General features: G+C 39.7%; 1 long non-coding RNA gene and 1 other non-coding gene across 2 annotated transcripts in view; one reads left to right on the top strand and one right to left on the bottom strand.

Moving 5' to 3' along the window:
- The window catches only part of LOC106085706 (uncharacterized), a 234,342-nt gene that overhangs the window by 53,114 nt on the left and 163,200 nt on the right, over positions 1-18,028 (bottom strand). The window lies entirely within an intron of this gene.
- Trnaf-gaa (transfer RNA phenylalanine (anticodon GAA)) lies at positions 15,691-15,763 on the top strand. The gene has a single exon. It is a non-coding gene; the product is annotated as a tRNA-Phe (tRNA).

Here is an 18,028-nt window from a genome sequence, read left to right as displayed (position 1 = left end):
TTGTTCCATTGGCACAAAGGCTGTTGTTGTACTTATTGCCAAGGGACAGCAAGGAACAAACGGTGTTGAGGTAGTTAGCTCGAAAATGGAAAAAATTGGGAAAAGGGAGATTTATGAAATGTTCAAAAATGAGATATTTACTAGTACACAAAAGGAGATATGTATGTATGTATGTGTTAGCAGCAATGCAGCATAGTCCAATAAAACAATAAATATGCAAAAAGATAGATTTAAAGAAGTTTCATGAGTGGGATGCTGACCATTGGAAATGTGTTTGTGCAAATAAATAAATAAATAACTATAAGAAGCAGTTATGAGCATACCAACAGAGCAATTAAATTTACTAGTGACTTGAGCCACCGACCAATGGATGCGAGGTCATGTGTACAAGGAATCTGTGATCGAGTAATTCGTTTTCAGAAATATTCCTCAAATTCAAATAACACTCTTCCAACATTATTTCTCATGGCCATTGGCTCGACTCCTTTTGGATAAAAGGCCTAAAGTAATCAAAAGACATGATGGGCCTAATAGATATAAATAATAGCATAAAATAAAAAAAGCAAAAAAATCAATTGTCAGCTCAGCAATGTTGGAAAATGTTTGTTAAAACAGCAGCCCTTTGTTAGCTAAAACAGCAGTAATGACTGCTTTCCCATTTTCAGCAGACACAAATTGTTGTTTTAGTATGCAAAATTGGCCTTTTTAAGTAAAATGATCGTACAGACCTCAATCCTTGAATGGCGCAAAAATTTTTTTTCTACATACTTAGGGACTATTTGGGTCAATGATCATATATTATAAAAGCTGGTGGTCTCAGCTCTGCGTTTTGAGAACTCGAAGGAATTTCCCAGTTTTTTTTTTTGTAAAAAAGTGTCAATATTGTACTTCACATATCTCCTACTCTTTACAGTACTGTAACCAAAATTGAGAGTATTAGATCAAATTTTCTTTATAAAGACAAAAAGAAATAAAATTACCTTTTTTGACGAAAAAATTCCAAAAAGTGATTTTTTCCACATTTTTGATTTGTAATTCGCATAACTTTTGACTGAAGAATCGGACCTTAGCAAATACACTATAAAAGATATCCTACGCATGTTCTTTTTTTGAACATCGGACTTTAAATGCGCTTTCGGCAGCCCAAACAAAATTTTGTAGAGCCAAGGTGACCCACTTCATCAATGGGTCTTTGGGTACTCTACGGCTCTCATTTTTTGCACAAAAGCAGATTAACACCTCAGCTATGTACAATTTCATGAATATATCTTTATCAGTTCTAAACAGGCAGACTTTTTTCTATTTAATTTTTCTCCATCCCACTGTGCGACGTCCTGTTTGGGGAACCTGAAACTTTTAATAAATTCCCTTATGCTATGTCCTCATTGACTCGGTTTGCTTATGTCGTTTTGGAGAACATCTCAACCGTTCACACTAATTGAGATGTTTTGGAAATTTAATTGTTCACATTCCAACATAAATGTTATGATGCATTATTGTTAAGATTTATTTTTCATTGCTTTATCTGTAAAATTTTGTTTATTCTATATTCTTTTTTGAAAAAAATTCAATTTTTATTTTTTGACTTCAGAGCTGTGTTTAGTCAGAACAATGTAGGCATTTATTTGGGCTCATATGCTTTGAATGACTCGTTTTTGTGGCAAACGAGTCGTTTTGCCTTATAAATTGTAAAGGAAAAGCGACTCGTTTTCAGAGCATTATAAAGGGAAAACAGCTTTGGTCTGAAAAAAGTTCTAAATAACAAGTAGCTCTTAGTTCGGACTAGTAAAGGGTGATTTTTTTGAGGTTAGGATTTTCATGCATTAGTATTTGACAGATCACGTGGGATTTCAGACATGGTGTCAAAGAGAAAGATGCTCAGTATGCTTTGACATTTCATCATGAATAGACTTACTAACGAGCAACGCTTGCAAATCATTGAATTTTATTACCAAAATCAGTGTTCGGTTCGAAATGTGTTCATTCACCGTAACGTTGCGTCCAACAGCATCTTTGAAAAAATACGGTCCAATGATTCCACCAGCGTACAAACCACACCAAACAGTGCATTTTTCGGGATGCATGGGCAGTTCTTGAACGGCTTCTGGTTGCTCTTCACTTCAAATGCGGCAATTTTGCTTATTTACGTAGCCATTCAACCAGAAATGAGCCTCATCGCTGAACAAAATTTGTCAAAATTTGAACACATTTCGAACCGAACACTGATTTTGGTAATAAAATTCAATGATTTGCAAGCGTTGCTCGTTAGTAAGTCTATTCATGATGAAATGTCAAAGCATACTGAGCATCTTTCTCTTTGACACCATGTCTGAAATCCCACGTGATCTGTCAAATACTAATGCATGAAAATCCTAACCTCAAAAAAATCACCCTTTAGTTCTAAGCCGAATCTTATATACCCTCCACCATGGATCGCATTTGTCGAATTCTTTGCGCGGTATCTCCATTTAGCCAAACAAAGAGTAATGAATAAGAACTGATAAGCTATTGGAGGTATATCAAGCTATAGTCCTATTCGGACCATAAATGAATTGAATGATAAACATTGTAGAAATCATTGTGTAATGTTTCACTTCATTCGGAAAGAATTGCATCTTGTAGGGGCTCAAGAAGCAAAATCGGAAGATCAGTTTATATGGGAGCTGTATCAAGATATAGATCGACTCAGACCATATTTCACATGCATGTTGAAGGTCATGGGAGAGGCAGCACAAAATTTCAGCCAAATTGGATAATAACAGCGCCCTCTAGAGGCTCAAGAAGTCAAGATCCCAGATCGGTTTATATGGCAAGGTTATGTACCGATTTGCGCCATACTAAGCACAGTTATTGGAAGTCATAACAAAACACCTCATGCTAAACTCCAAATCTGATGGGAATTGCGCCCTCTAGCGGCTCAGGAAGTTAAGATCCAAGATCATTTAATATGGCAGCTATACCAGGTTACTAACCGATTGAAACCGCACTTAGCACAGTGGTTGGAAGTGACACCAAAACACCACGTGCAAAATTACACCCAAATCGGATTATAATTGCGCCCTCTAAAAGCTGAAGAAGTCAAGACCCAAGATTGGTTTACATGGCAGCTATGAACCGATTTGAACTATACTTAGCACAGTGGTTGGAAGTGATACCAAAACACCACGTGCAAAATTCCAGTCAAATCGGACGAGAATTGCGCTCTCTAGAGGCTCAAGAAGTCTAGACCCAAGATCGGTTCATATGGCAGCTATATCAAAACGTAGACCGATTTGGCCCATTTACAATCCCAAACGACCTTCTCTAATAAAAAGTATTTTTGCAAAATTTCATGCGCTTAACTCTACACCTTCGAATGTTAGCGAGCTGTCGACAGACGGACGGACGGACCATATTTGGCTCAGTTGTTGGAAATCGTAACAGAACACCGCATGCAAAATTTCAGCCAAATCTGACAAAAATGGCAGCTTGTAAGGCCTCAAGAAGTTAAATCGGGAGATCGGGTTATATGGGAGCTATCTCAGGATATAGACCGATTTGGACCATACTTAGTACAGCTATTGAAAGCCATAACAAAACTCCATATGCTCAATTTCATCCGAGTCGGACAAATATTGCGGCTTCCAGGGGCTTAAAAAGTCAAATCGGGAGATCGGTTGATACGAAAGCTACATCAGGTTATAGACCAATTTAGAACGTACTAGGGTCAGTTGTTTGAAGTCACAACAGAATACTGCAACATGCAAAATTCCAGCCAAATTGGATAAAAATTGCGGCTTGTAAGGTCCAAGAAGGGAGATCGGTTCATATGGTATAGACCGATTTGGACCGTACTTGGCACGGTTGTTGGAAGTCATAACGGAACACAACATGGAAAATTTCATCCAAATGGGATGAAGATTGCGGCTTCCTGGGGCTCAAGAAGTCAAATCGGGAGATCGATTTATATAGGAGCTAAATCATGTTCTTGACTGATTCAAACCGTATTTGACACGGTTATTGGAAGCCATAACGGAACACTGCATAGAAAATTTCAGCCAAATCGACTGAAAATAGAGGCTTTTAAGGGCTCAAGAAGTCAAATTAGGAGATCGGTTTATATGGGGGCTATATAAGATTATAGACCGATTTGAACTGTACTTGACACAGTTCTTTGAAATCATAACAGAAAATTTCAGACAAATCGGACAATAAGGGCTCAAGAAGTCTTCTAAGGGCTCAAGAAGTCAAATCGGGAGATCGGTTTATATGGAAGCTATATCAAAATCTGAACCTATATGGCCCATTTGCAATACCCAACGACCTAAATCAATATTAAGTAAAAGCAAATTTTGCCCATGAACATTCCACTAAGGAACAGGGGAAAACTTCTCACATATCAATGAGTGCAGTCCGATTTAAGTTTTTAGGCTCAATGATAAGGGGCCTCCTTTTTACAGCCGGGTCCGAACGGCGTGCCGCAGTGCGACACCTCTTTGGAGAGAAGTTTTACATGGCATAGTACCTCACAAATGTTGCCAGCATTAGGAGATGCAAACCATTGCTGAAATATTTTCTTATGGTTTCGCCAGGATTCGAACCCTAGCGTTCAGCGTCATAGGCGGACATGCTATTCTCTGCGCTACGGTGGCCTCCCTCACATCAATATCAAGCGGCTAGCTTTACGCGTTCGACCGCTTTCATGATTTCGACAGACGGGCGGACAGACATGGCTAGATCGTCTCAGAACGTCGAGACGACCAAGAATATTTATACTTTATGGGGTCTTAGACGAATATTTCAAGGTGTTACAAACGGAATTAATATACCCCCATCCTATGGTGGAGGGAATAAAAATGAGCCATTTTTCACAGGCTATTAAATGAACCATAATGAGAACTACATATCAGCATCGTTTTACAACTCACAATATATGGCAGCCATCCATCCACTGAATACACCACATTGACATGTGGTCAAAATCAAATTTGAAGCCATGACCAAAAATAAACTAATTGATCATAAATCAAATGCGTATTTCCAAAAACAAAATAAATAAATAAGAAATCATAATCGAGCTTCATCAGATCACCACAATGATAGCTTCGATGAAGAGAGAGAAAAAAAAACCAAAAACTTCACTACAATGCATAGCAGCAGCGATAACAACGAAAATCATAGACAAGCTGGCTTGCCAGCCAGCCAGCCGGCCAGTGAGCCAAATTTGGTCAAACTACCAACAAAATGTTGGACAAGACCATTAGAAGTTCATTAGCCACTTTATGAGCAATTTATAGTCACCAACTATGGCAACAATGTAATAATAATTAAAAAAAAACAACAACAAATCTCACCAAAAAAAAAGTGGAGAAGACTAGTCGCCGCAGAAGAAGACGACAATGAATGACGACGACGGTGATGATGAAGATGATATATAGAAATAAGGTATGAAAGAATATTTGCACACTGGGGTAAATTTGTATACCCAATGCATGTACTGTGGTAACACCCAGAAGGAAGAGAGATAGCCCCGGATTAAATTTCTTTTGTGTTGTTCTAGACCCTTCCGTCTGTCAGGCTGTCTATGTATTTCATTGTGGAGGCCACCGTGGCGCAGAAGTTACCTTGTCGGCCTATGACGCCAAATGTTTGGCTTCGAAGCCTGTCGAGAACAGAAAAAATCACTGTAAAAACTTTTCCCCACATCCTATGGACTCGGCTATAAAAATAATGTCCCTTGTTAATGGGCTTAAACTTTAGTCGAACGGAAGGAAGATAGACCCGGATTAAATTTCTTTTGAATCGTTCTAGAACCTTTTGTCTGTCTGGCTGTCTATGTATTTCATTGTGGAGGCCACCGTGGCGCAGAAGTTACCTTGTCGACCTATGATGCCAAATGTCTGGCTTCGAAGCCTGTCGAGAACAAAAAAAATCCATATAAAAACTTTTCCCCACACCCTATGGACTCGGCTATAAAAAGAATGTCCTTTGTTAATGGGCTTAAACTTTAGTCGAGCAGCATTCATTGATAAGTGGGAAGTTTTCCCCCAAAACCTCTGTTGAATGTTAGAGGCCAAATTTGCATACAAATAAAAAGGCTATTTATTTGATTTTAATCTTCCAAGGTTACTACTGAAATTATGTCTTTTTATTTTGTTTTTTATAACCCCCACTGTGTTTCTCATCGATATTCACATTAATGGCCAGCGGAGAAACATCTGATTGCAGGGGTGCCAGCGGATCATTGACAAATAGAAGAATTCTTTCAAACCGCGTAGATGAGTAAGAATTGATGTCTATGAGCTAAGAGTATTTGCTTTAATAATTTGAATTATTTTAAGAGTCTAACTCGCGGTTAGCTTGGCTAGTGTGACAACAAATGTTCTATGTGTTGTAACAACAACGTTACTTGAGAAACACTCTTAAAAGAGCGTAGCTCACTCATAACCACAACTACAACAAACTATAGTAAGAGCAACAATGCGGAAACAAGTTTAAAACTCTTTGGGGATGTTGGTTGGCTAACTGGCTGGCGGACTGGTTGGTTGCTTGGTTGGTAAGCTCGGATGGGTGTGTGTGAGCGCGCCCGCCTTGGATTCAGCCAAGACAAACATTAACAACAACAGCTACAACAACAAAAAAGTAAACACACAATCAGTGGATCGTGCAGCGCAGACAATCTGGGTCACAATTTGCCATTGAACCGGTGACGTCACAAGGGGCCAATGACCGTAGTAAAGCAGCCCAACAGCAACACCAAACAGTACGAACAGAAGCAGCAGCAGCAGCATCATCATCATCATCAACCGTAGCCGCAAACCGCAGCAGCACCAGCAGCAACAACAACGATCGCATCAGCAACCATGATCACGATAGTGTACCGAAACGACCAAGTACCTTAACCAAGCTGTATGTTTGTGTGTCCGTACCTTCCGTATGTAAGCATTGGTAACAACAGCAAACATTTGACTTAAATACACACACACACACACACACGGACATGAAACTTCTGTACCAATGCAAAAAAGAAAAGGAAAAAGACCTTTGTGTGAACTGTTTCGGTGTTGCCAACGAAAGGCAAATGATTCAATTCTAAGTAAATATTCTAGGATTTGTGGATTATTCCTAAGAGTTAGGAACAACGTAAATAATATGAATAAGCATGCATACATAGAATGAAACTATTACGAAATCGTTTACAGATCGAATGGATAGTGTTTAACTGTTAATACACAAACACACACTAACAGAGATCTTTGATTTTTTAGGGTAGGTCATGGCTAATACTAAGCTACAGAGTGTGGCTTGTCAAGCTTTTAAACTGGTCAAAGTCAAAGTTTATATGCCTACCAGCTGAACTGGAACCGCTACGCTGTGCCTTCTTTCACACTCTTACACCTTTTATTGGAGTTCTATATTGGCATGGTTGGTAAACAAGTCCCATTTGGGGGTGTTTTGGGAGTGGCACTACCCCTCAGACATTTCGCTTTCAATGTGGATATCAAATTCGTGCTTTACTCCAAATACCTTGCGTATGAGCCACATATGGAGGCCACCGTAGCGCAGAGGTTAGCATGTTCGTCTATGACGCTTAACGCCTGGGTTCGAATCCTGGCGAGACCATCAGAAAAAAATTTCAGCTATGGTTTTCCCTTCCTAAAGCTGGCAACATTTGTGAGGTACCTGTAAAACATCTCTCCAAAGAGGTGTCGCACTGCGGCACGGCGTTCGGACTCGGCTATAAAAAGGAGGACCCTTATCATTGAGCTTAAAACTTGAATCGGACTGCACTCATTGATATGTGAGAAGTTGCCCCTGTTCCTTAGTGGAATGTTCATGGGCAAAAATTGCATTGTGAGCCACATATTGCCATGGTGAAAGATATTCAGATTCATGCTCTGTACTCACAAGCTTACATATAAAATTCAATTTGGGTTTGTCGGTTTGTTTGTTTGCTCCGTATAGATCAAAAACGGTTGCACCGATTACCTTGAAAGTTACACAGATTGTGTAGGTTGGGCTGGAAGGAAACATAGGCTTCATAATTTTTTGATATGGGGAGGGGGGGCGGACCCTCCCCCTTACCCCAAAAGTACTACCCAAAAATAAAAGTGGACCGATCGGGACAATATGGTATTCTTACGAAAGATATTCAAGAGTAGAGTACAAATTTCAGAATAAAAGTTGGGTCCAAGTACTTGGGGGGCGGCCCCAGCCCCAAAACTCCTTAAAATAGGTTTATTTGACGATCATGACAATATGGGACTCAAATGAAAGGTATTCGGGAGTAGATTACGAATAAGGTCAGGAAGCATGAATAGCCTTTATAATTTATTGATATCGGAAGGGGGCGGCCCCTCCAACGTTACCCCAAAAACACCACCCAAAATCTAAAGTGGACCGATAAGGACAATATGGGTATCAAATAAAAAGTATGTGGGAGTAGATAACGAATCTTGCCAACAAATTCATGTCGAAGTATAGGGGGTCACCCCACCCCCCCACAAACACGCCCAAAATGGGCACATCAGCCAATCACAGATATATGGGACTCGGTTTGTTTATTCGGTATAGACTGAAAAACGGCAGAACAAATTTTCTAGAAATTTTCGCTGTAGGTTGGTCTGGAAGAAAACATAGGCTATATAATTTTTCGGTATCGGCAGAGTGACGGACCCTCGCCCTTATGCCAAAAACACAACCCAAAATCAAAAGTGGACCGATCGGGACAATATAGGTATCAAATGAAAGGTATTGGAGAGTAGAATACGAATTAGGTATTAGAATTTTAGTCTAAGTGCCCTTCGGGCCGCCCCAACCCCAAAACTCTCCCAAACAGACATATTGGTCGTCCATTTCAATATAGGGCTCAAATGAAAGGTATTCGGGGGTAGATTCCGAATCTGGCATACAAAATCGAATCGAAGTATTGGGGGTCACGCCAACCCTCAAAAACGCCATTAGACCCATTATGACTATATGGAACTTGGCTGAACCGATTTTCTTAATATGTTCATAGATTGTGTACGTCTGTCTGGAAGGAAACATAGTCTATATAATTCCTAGATATCGGGTGGAGGCGGACTCTCCCTTTAACCCCCAAAACGCCTCTCATATCTGAAAGTTGTCCAATGGCCACGAAAACGAATATGGTATTAAAATTTGGGTCCAAATACCTTGCGGGCTGCAATGGCACTTATTGGATGTCCACATTCAGAGAGATAAACGACGAGTATATATTCTTTATAGGGCTGGAAATAGATATTTCGATGTGTTGCCAACGGAACACAATCTTCCAATCAGCGACGAAGCTCATTTTTGACTCAATGGGTACTTAAATAAGCAGAATTGTTGATTTTAGCGTGAAGATCAGCCAGAAGTATTGCAAGAGCTACCAATGCATCCAGAAAAGGTCACAGTTTGATGCGGTTTTTGGGCTGGTGGCATCATTGGACCGTACTTCTTCAAAGATGATGCGAATCGTAACGTAACTATGAATGGTGAGCTTAACCGTGAGATGATATCCAACTTTTTTTTGCCCAAAATGCAAGAGCTTGACTTGCATGACATGTGATTTCAACAAGACGTGTCTCATGCCACACAACAGGCGTAACAATGGACTTATTGAGAGGCGAGTTCGGTTACAGTTCAATTGGTCGCCTAGATCGTGCGAATAAACGCTTTTAGACTATTTTTTGTGGGGCTATTTTAAAGCTCATGTCTATACAGATAAGCCCGCTTCCATTGACGCATTGGAAGATAACATTGAAGCATTTATTCGTGAGATGCCGGCCGAAATGTTGGATAGAGTGTGCTAAAACTGGACTAAGCGGATGGACCATTTGGGGCACAGTCACGGCCAACATTTGCATGAAATAATCTTCAAACATTAAATTATATGGACTGTACCATTGATTAAAATAAAGATTTCATGTATTTTTCTGAATTTTATGCATTTTTTTGAAAAACTTTTCTATAGCTCTTAAAAACTCACATTTTACTTTAATTGGTGTGAGGAAATCAAGTCGGGCAATGATGGGCTCTTATAAGGTTCAACAATTCAAATCGTTGTAATCGATTTTTATGGGAGTGGCATTTACGAGTTGGCAAGAGGCCAACAAACTTCAACTAAATCGTATAAAAATTGAGGCGTATAGAGACTTATGAACTCGAATCCCGATATCGGTGGGGGCTTTATCTATTTATGGCGTTTCTGGCAGGGATTTGGTATTATTATTGATATGCACTAACGTACTTCCCATACCAAATTTCAGCCCAATCGTTCAAACATTGAGGCTCTAGGGCTCAATCGGGGGTTCGGGTTATAGGGGGTTTATATATGTGTTAAAGATCAAATTTAAGCCGGATTTGTTGTTAGTGTTGTTATTAAGCATAAACGTACATCAAGTACCAAACTTCAGCCAAATCGGACATTTAGTATACCAGGGACCCTTGAAGTCAAATTCGGGGAGTTATTGTAGTTATTGGAGGATATGGATCAATTTATATGGAAAATGTGTCTAAATCTGAACCATTTGCAGCGACCTTCATCGATAAGAAGAATCCGCGTAAAATTTCAAACGGAAAGCTTGCTTGCTCCGGCGGCATTATGATTTGGACGGGGGGACGGACATAGCGAGACCGACTTAGAAAGTCAAAAATCATTATTTCGGGGTGTCAAAATCTCGTAAGGAGAACAGCAACATTGGCGATCTCACGAGTTGGGAGGAATGCCTTGATAGAGGAGCTGAATGCCATACTTTTATCCTTTTGGACCTGTATATTGGGTGGGTGGTAACGAAGATCGCCCTCAGACCTAAGGTGTCGAGAACCTGGTAGTGCAGCGGGGCCGCATGCTATATGCGCCACAAGGGATTATGCACAAAGGAGTCTATTCTTGTGCGGATACCTTTCTGATAACCTTATTGTTATATAGTCTCCTTTTTTGTGACGAATCCGAACGGCACGCTGCATAGCGACACTACTTGTTAGAGACAATCCAATGGCAGCCGGTTGTACGTACCGAATTGACTCGATGAAGTTCTTGATCGACAAGTGGTGGCGCCTCCGTGTATTACACACTGCTACAACAACAACAACTTGTTAGAGAAGTTCAAAAATGGCGAATACAGTTCATATTGGACCATATCTAGATATATCTGTCATATAAAATGATCTTCCAATCAGGGTCTTATACCGCTAAAAGCTCCATTTACTGCCCAATTTACATGAAATTTGGAACATTGTGAGAACTGATGGTGTCTCGATGTCCGAATCGCATATGGTGCAAAGCAGCGTATATTTATACGAAGCTGACATATGGACCGATCAGCTGATTAGGCTTTTAAGTCCATAAAAGCCGAAAACTGGATTTCACTGAAATTGGAAACGGTGGTTTTTACTAGTTTTTTTTCGTATCTATCCCACTGTGCGCTGGAAGGTCCCCATTCTTATCCGAGTTGGTTGAAATTTTGCAATTGAGCTTAGGTATGACTTCCAAGCGCATGTGAAGTATTCTACGAGTCTGACCATGCAAATGCAAATTTGCCCATGAACATTCCACTAAGGAACAGGGACAAACTTCTCACATATCAATGAGTGCAGTTCGATTCAAGTTTTAAGCTCAATGATAAGGGGCCTTCTGTTTATAGGCGAGTCCGAACGGCATGACGCAGTGCGACACCTGTTGCCAGCATTAGGAGGGGAAAACCACCGCTGAAATTTTTTTCTGATGGTCTCGCCAGGATTCGAACCCAGGCTGCGATACGGTGGCCTCCACGAGTCTGACCATAGCCTATAAACGGATCTCCCAACGGAGTTTATAAATATCTGGGTGGCACAATTTTCATTAAATTTGGCTAAAATTTTGTATGGTTAAATGCCTTCCATAATCTATGCCAAAAATGGTCAAATCAGTTCGCAGTCGGATATAGCTCCCATAGAAACCTATATCCTAAGACTTTTTGAGCCTCTCAAAGGGTCTGATATAAATACTGTTGTTATGACCTTCAATTACGGACATCAAACTTCGTCTTAAAGAAGAATGACAAAAGCTGTCCATGGCCCAGGTTATGTGAGACTAAGCCCTGCCGAACTTCTCCCATTTCTACTTGTTTTTTACATTATTCTTACACATTGGCAACACTGTCCCCCTGTGTGAAGGTGATGGTGCAGTGTTGTGCATTTGATTGTTTATTACAAACCAGCCGAGTAACGAGAAGATCATTTTACATCGGAATGGATGGATGGATGGTTAGTTCATATGGATGGTTTGTAGTAACGTTTCATTTCTGGTTTTCCAAAGGCTAGCCGAGGATGATGATGATGATCATCATCATCATCTGTTTGGGTCGTGGTGTTCTCAGGTTTGTTGTGATTATTCACTTTGGACAAAGAGCGTGCGCGCAGTGCGCCGTCGCGTTAGCAGCAATGCAAGTTCCAGTGCCTGCGACAAAATCGCTGTATTCCTGAGGCCTTAACCACATATAGACTTTAGGTACCAGTTGTAAGCGGTGTTGCTGTCGCCTAGTTTTTCTTTTTCAGCTTTTTCCCCATCATCATTCTACTCTACCAGTTTTGTTTTTGTTCTTTTGGTGTAGTGCACATTCATAAGTACGAGTATTTCATGTCTAGAGACTGCAGGCGTTGGCTGCTGCATTCATGCCGCTGCAAATATTTGTGCTTCAATGCATTTTGGCTTTGAATGAGTTGCCCCTCCTTGCCCCCTTATGAGTTGCTCAAGTTGAAGCGCTAGGTGGTGGCTGCTTTTGTTGGCCTGGCTTGGCGTGAATAGGAAGAAGTTTTGTTATGGATTTCCTTGTTGTCATAGTTGTGGATGTTGTTGTAGTTGTTGATGTTGTTGTTAAAGCAAAGGTCGCATTTTTCTATTCAATTTCACATTCGCATGCATGCATTTTTAACTGGGATTCAGGGATTCCACTAAAATTTGTGTTTGTGTGTGTGTGTTTTTTTTTTTTGTTATTTTGATGGCATGAAAGCTTTTGGGGTTTTTGGAGGTTCGCAAAGGTTTTTCTTTGATATCAAAGTATTGAAATGAGAAGTAGTGTTCTCAGGTTCATAATAATTACAAATTATAAAAAACAAATTTAAATGCCAACATTCGTTTAAACAGTTCCAAATCAATTTCAAATGGTAGACAAAATTTAAACAATCACTTAACCCACATCGCCCTGGTCTTGCCATATGTCAAGGCAAAATTTTTGATGAGTTTTTATTGTAAGTAACAAATTGTAACGGTTTGACATTATGAAGTAAATTTGCTTGTTTAAGACAGATGAGTGCGCCTTTCAGAAAATTGGTCGTTTGTCATTGTTGAAACAGTTTAAGTCCAACCAAGTAAAAAGGCATTCAAATCGGCCGGGCCGAAATTTGGATACCCACAACCACGGACCTTTTGTCATAATACGGTGAAAAATTTATTATTTATGAACCCATAGCCACTATAAGTAAATATATTCTACTCTCCACCTTATTTATGAAGGCTATAAAAGGATCTAACACAACTCATTGTACCAATTTCATCGGCAAAAAAATGCACCTTTAATGAGCCTTATGAACTTAAATCTGGACATCATTAAATGTATGTGGCAGCTAAATCCAAATATAGACCCATAAGAACCATTTCAGGCATGGACATCGAAGGACTAAACAGGGTTCACTGTGCCAAATTTCAGCGAAATCAGACAGCAAATGCGCAAAGACCTTAAATAGAGAGAGATCGGTCTATATGACAGCTATATCCAAATCTGGTCCCATCTGAGCCAAATTGAACAAGGATATCGAAGGGCCTAACACAACTCATTGTCCCAAAGTTCAGCGAAATCGGACCATAAATGGGCCAAGACCACACATTTAGAGATCGGTCATATGACAGTTATATCGAAATATAGACCGATCTTAGCCATACTCGGTACGAATGTCGTGGGGCCCAATGCAACTTATTGTGCCAAATTTCACAATAAATGCGCCTTTTATGGGGACAAAACCTTAAATCGGGAGATCGGTATATATGGCAGCTATATTCGAATCTGAACTAATCTGAGCCAAATTAAAAAAGGATGTCAAGGAGCCTAACACTACTCCCTATCCCAAATTTCAACGAAATCTGGCGATAAATGCATCTTTTATGGGGCCAAGACCTTAAATAGAAAGACCGGTCTATACGGCAACTATACCCAAATCTAGGCCGATCTGGACTAAATCAAGCAAGAATGTCGAGGGACCTAACACAACTTAGTGCCCTAATTTCTGCGACTTCGGATAATAAATGTGGCTTTGATAAGCCTAAGACCTTAAATCGGGAGATGGGTATATATGACAGCTATATTCGAATCTGAACTAATCTGAGCCAAATTGAAAAAGGATGTCAAGGAGCCTAACACAAGTCACTATCACAAATTTCAGCGAAATCGGGCAATAAATGCGCCTTTTATGGGGCCAAGACCTTAAATAGAAAGACCGGTCTATACGACAGCTATACCCAAATCTGGACCGATCTGAACCAAATCAAGCAAGAATGTCGAGGGGCCTAACACAACTTAGTGCCCTAATTTCAGCGACTTCGGATAATAAATGTGGTTTTGATAGGTCTAAGACCTTAAATCGGGAGATGGGTATATATGACAGTTATATTCGAATCTGAACTAATCTGAGCCAAATTGAAAAAGGATGTCAAGGAGCCTAACACAAGTCACTATCCCAAATTTCAGCGAAATCGGGCAATAAATGCGCCTTTTATGGGGCCAAGACCTTAAATGGAGAGACCGGTCTATACGGCAGCTATACCCAATTCTGGACCGATCTGAACCAAATCAAGCGAAAGGACAAATATCCTGTAGGAGGATCCTGTCCCGGATAAGGCAAGGCGGATACTGAGGAAAAATAGAAAGGAGATCAGTAAGGCCTTCGGCATGTAAACCGATCACAAACTATTAAAGGGGCGCCTACACAGATTTGGTGCGGCTAGCGAGGTTCAGTGTGGGGCATGTGGAAAAGCTGACGAGATATGGAGCACTTTCTATTGATCCATAATATAAAACATTGAAGTGGACAAGCAAAGTGGATACTGAGGGAAAGTAGGATGGAGATCCGTAAGGCCTTCGTCATGTACACCGGTCACATATGACTAAAGGGACACCGGCAAAAGTTTGTTGCAGCTAGCGAGGTTCTGTATGGGGCATGTTGAGAAGGCGACGATATTATGGAGCACTTTGTATTCCAATGTCAAACTTTCGAAATAGAAATGTCTCATCGTACGGGAGCAGATGTTAAATCGGATTGGTATAAAAAAAGTACATAGAATAGAATAAGATTGCAAGGAATATGTGAAAACCACTGAGGTGGTGTAGGGTATATAAGTTTCGTCTCAGTCGAACTTAACGCGTTTTTACTTGTTCCTCCAAAGATCAGCTTTGAAGTTTGCATTATGTGGTATTTTCTTTAGCGCAAATTTAATTATGGTTATCAACATCAAAACCTTCTATTATACTTTTATGTGATATGTGGGATTTGTTATTATTACTTTATTAGATGCAGAGGTTGAATAAGTTATCAATGAATGGACGGACCTTAAGCACGGAATATTTATTAAGACATAATAATCTTCCGATATAATTTCAAATGCATTGCGATGCAATTGTGTTTAGAAAACTTTCATTATTCCAAGATATAATGAGTTTTGCTAGATTATAAGCCGAAATAGCTCAGTTGGGAGAGCGTTAGACTGAAGATCTAAAGGTCCCCGGTTCAATCCCGGGTTTCGGCAATAGCTGATATTTTACATGATAGGCAAAACCTCAATGAAAAATAGGAGTAATACCGAGCTTAAATAAGAAATGGATTTTTTTCTTAGGAGGTGTTGGGAACTTTGCTTCAATAGGCATAAAAATTAAACATTTTATTGAGCAGTCTTCGAGAGAGAGAGAAATAGGGAGAGAGAGAGAGAGAAATAGAGTCATAGAGACACTGACGATGCAGATGTTAGTTAATGTCAAATTAGTGACTAACATCTAAAAACTTTCTAGAAAATCACAAAAATTACAGCATACGCAAAAAAAAATTTCCTTACTAAACCATGTATAGAGATTTTAATAGTAAACTAAGTCTGCCAATACCGCTCCAGCAATTCGGACTTTAATGTGGTCGTAGTCATACTGAAGATGCAATCCTTGTAACAATAAATTGGAAAATCACAAACCGCGTTTGTTCTATAATTTACGGAATATGCAGTGATCAATCTAACCCACATTCTTTTGAGTTTCTCTCGAAAGAACATTTAAGCTAGCAACCGATGAAAATTCACTTCTAAATCCCCCAACAACTGCCAATGTTCAATAAAAGAAAAAAATTCCAATTAATTTTAATTTTAATTGTAACCGAAAGGTGTGCATTTTCTGGGCACATGTGAGCGAGCGATTAAAGAAGACAATGTACCTTGAAATGGACATCCTTTTCGCTTCTTGGCAGTGATTGACCACCAATCGAAAATGGACACAGAAGCAGTCCCAATGTTAGCACCTTTTCCAGCTTAGCCACAAAAATGATGAGTCTTTTTGTCTTTGGCTGACAGTTTTTAGGCGTGTGCCCAGAAGTTGTTGATATGCTTTGCAAATAAAAGATCTTCAGCGATTTGCTTGGTTTCATTTCATTTTACCTGCAAAACCTTTCATCAATTGAATTCATTCATAGAGCCATACACAAACGCACATATGGACGAAAGAAGCTCATGAAAGTGGCAAGAAAATCATCATACTCACACACGTACCAAAACAAAAAAAAAATTCTTAAATAGGCCAACATAGCAGAACTCATGGCAATGCATCACCGCAAAGGGTATTCTAGGCATTGTTACCTTGTGCCGATGGTGGACAAAACAATGAATCCATCAAGGTGGCCACTTGGCCACCACCAACAACAATGCAATGATTAAATGATTGTTTTTTGACGTGTGCTATTTCTTCGTGAATAGCGGACAGACAGGGAATGAGTGCATTACCATAATCTTTCATATGCCCAATTGTTAAATTTCAAGTTAGAAACTGATTGCAGAGCACCATAGATAAAATTCACCCAAAAGGAAGTTGGTAGCGCTAAGAGTCTACTTTGTCAAATATATTAAGAGGGTATTAACATTTAACAAAGTTTGGAAGGGAAATAAAGATGTGGGTAATTTAAGAGCAGACTTAGGTCCAAAAATAAAATTAAACTAGAGGCTTAAAAAGCCAAGATCCAAGATCGGTTTATAGCGCATGGACCGATTTGGCCCATCTACAATCCCAACCGACCTACATTTATAGAAGGTATTTGTGCAAAATTTCAAGCGTCTATCTTTACTCCGTCGAAAGTTAGCGTGCTTTCGACCGACAAGCAGACGGACGGACATAGCTAGTTCGAATTAAAAAGTCATGACGATCAAGAATATATATAGACGTAGACGCATATTTCGAGGTGTTACAAACAGAATGACGAAATTAGTATACCCTCATCCTATGGTGAAGGGTATAAAAATTAAAATTAAAACAAGTAAAAGCGCATTTGTCGAGTTTTTCCCGGTATCTCTTTTTAGGTAAACAAAGGAAAAAAGGTAAGAATTGCTATGCCATTGGAGCTATATGGTCCGGTTCGGACCCTAATCGAATAAAATGTTGGATACCATAGCAGAAGTCATTGTGTAAAATTTCAGTCATATCGAATAAACATTGCGGCTTTTAGAGGCTCAAGATGTAAAATTGGGAAATCGGTTCCAATGGGAGCTGTATCAGGCTATAGACGACCTCTAGAGGCTCAAGAAGTCAAGATCCCAGATCGGTTTATATAACAGCTATATCAGGTTATGGACCGATTTAGACCATACTTAGCAGAAATGTTAGAAGTTATAACGAAACACGTCACACAAAATTTCAGTTAAATCGGATAGGAATTGCGCCCTCTAGAGGTTCAAGAAATTAAGATCCCAGATCGGTTTATATGACAGCTATATCAGGTTATGGACCGATTTGAACCATACTTAGCACATTTGTTGGAAGTCATA

This window comes from Stomoxys calcitrans, chromosome 2 (genome assembly GCF_963082655.1).
Source record: "Stomoxys calcitrans chromosome 2, idStoCalc2.1, whole genome shotgun sequence".
Taxonomy (NCBI): domain Eukaryota; kingdom Metazoa; phylum Arthropoda; class Insecta; order Diptera; family Muscidae; genus Stomoxys; species Stomoxys calcitrans.
The sequence above is the reverse complement of the archived record's forward strand: the minus strand, read 5'-3'. Positions and strand labels throughout refer to the sequence as shown.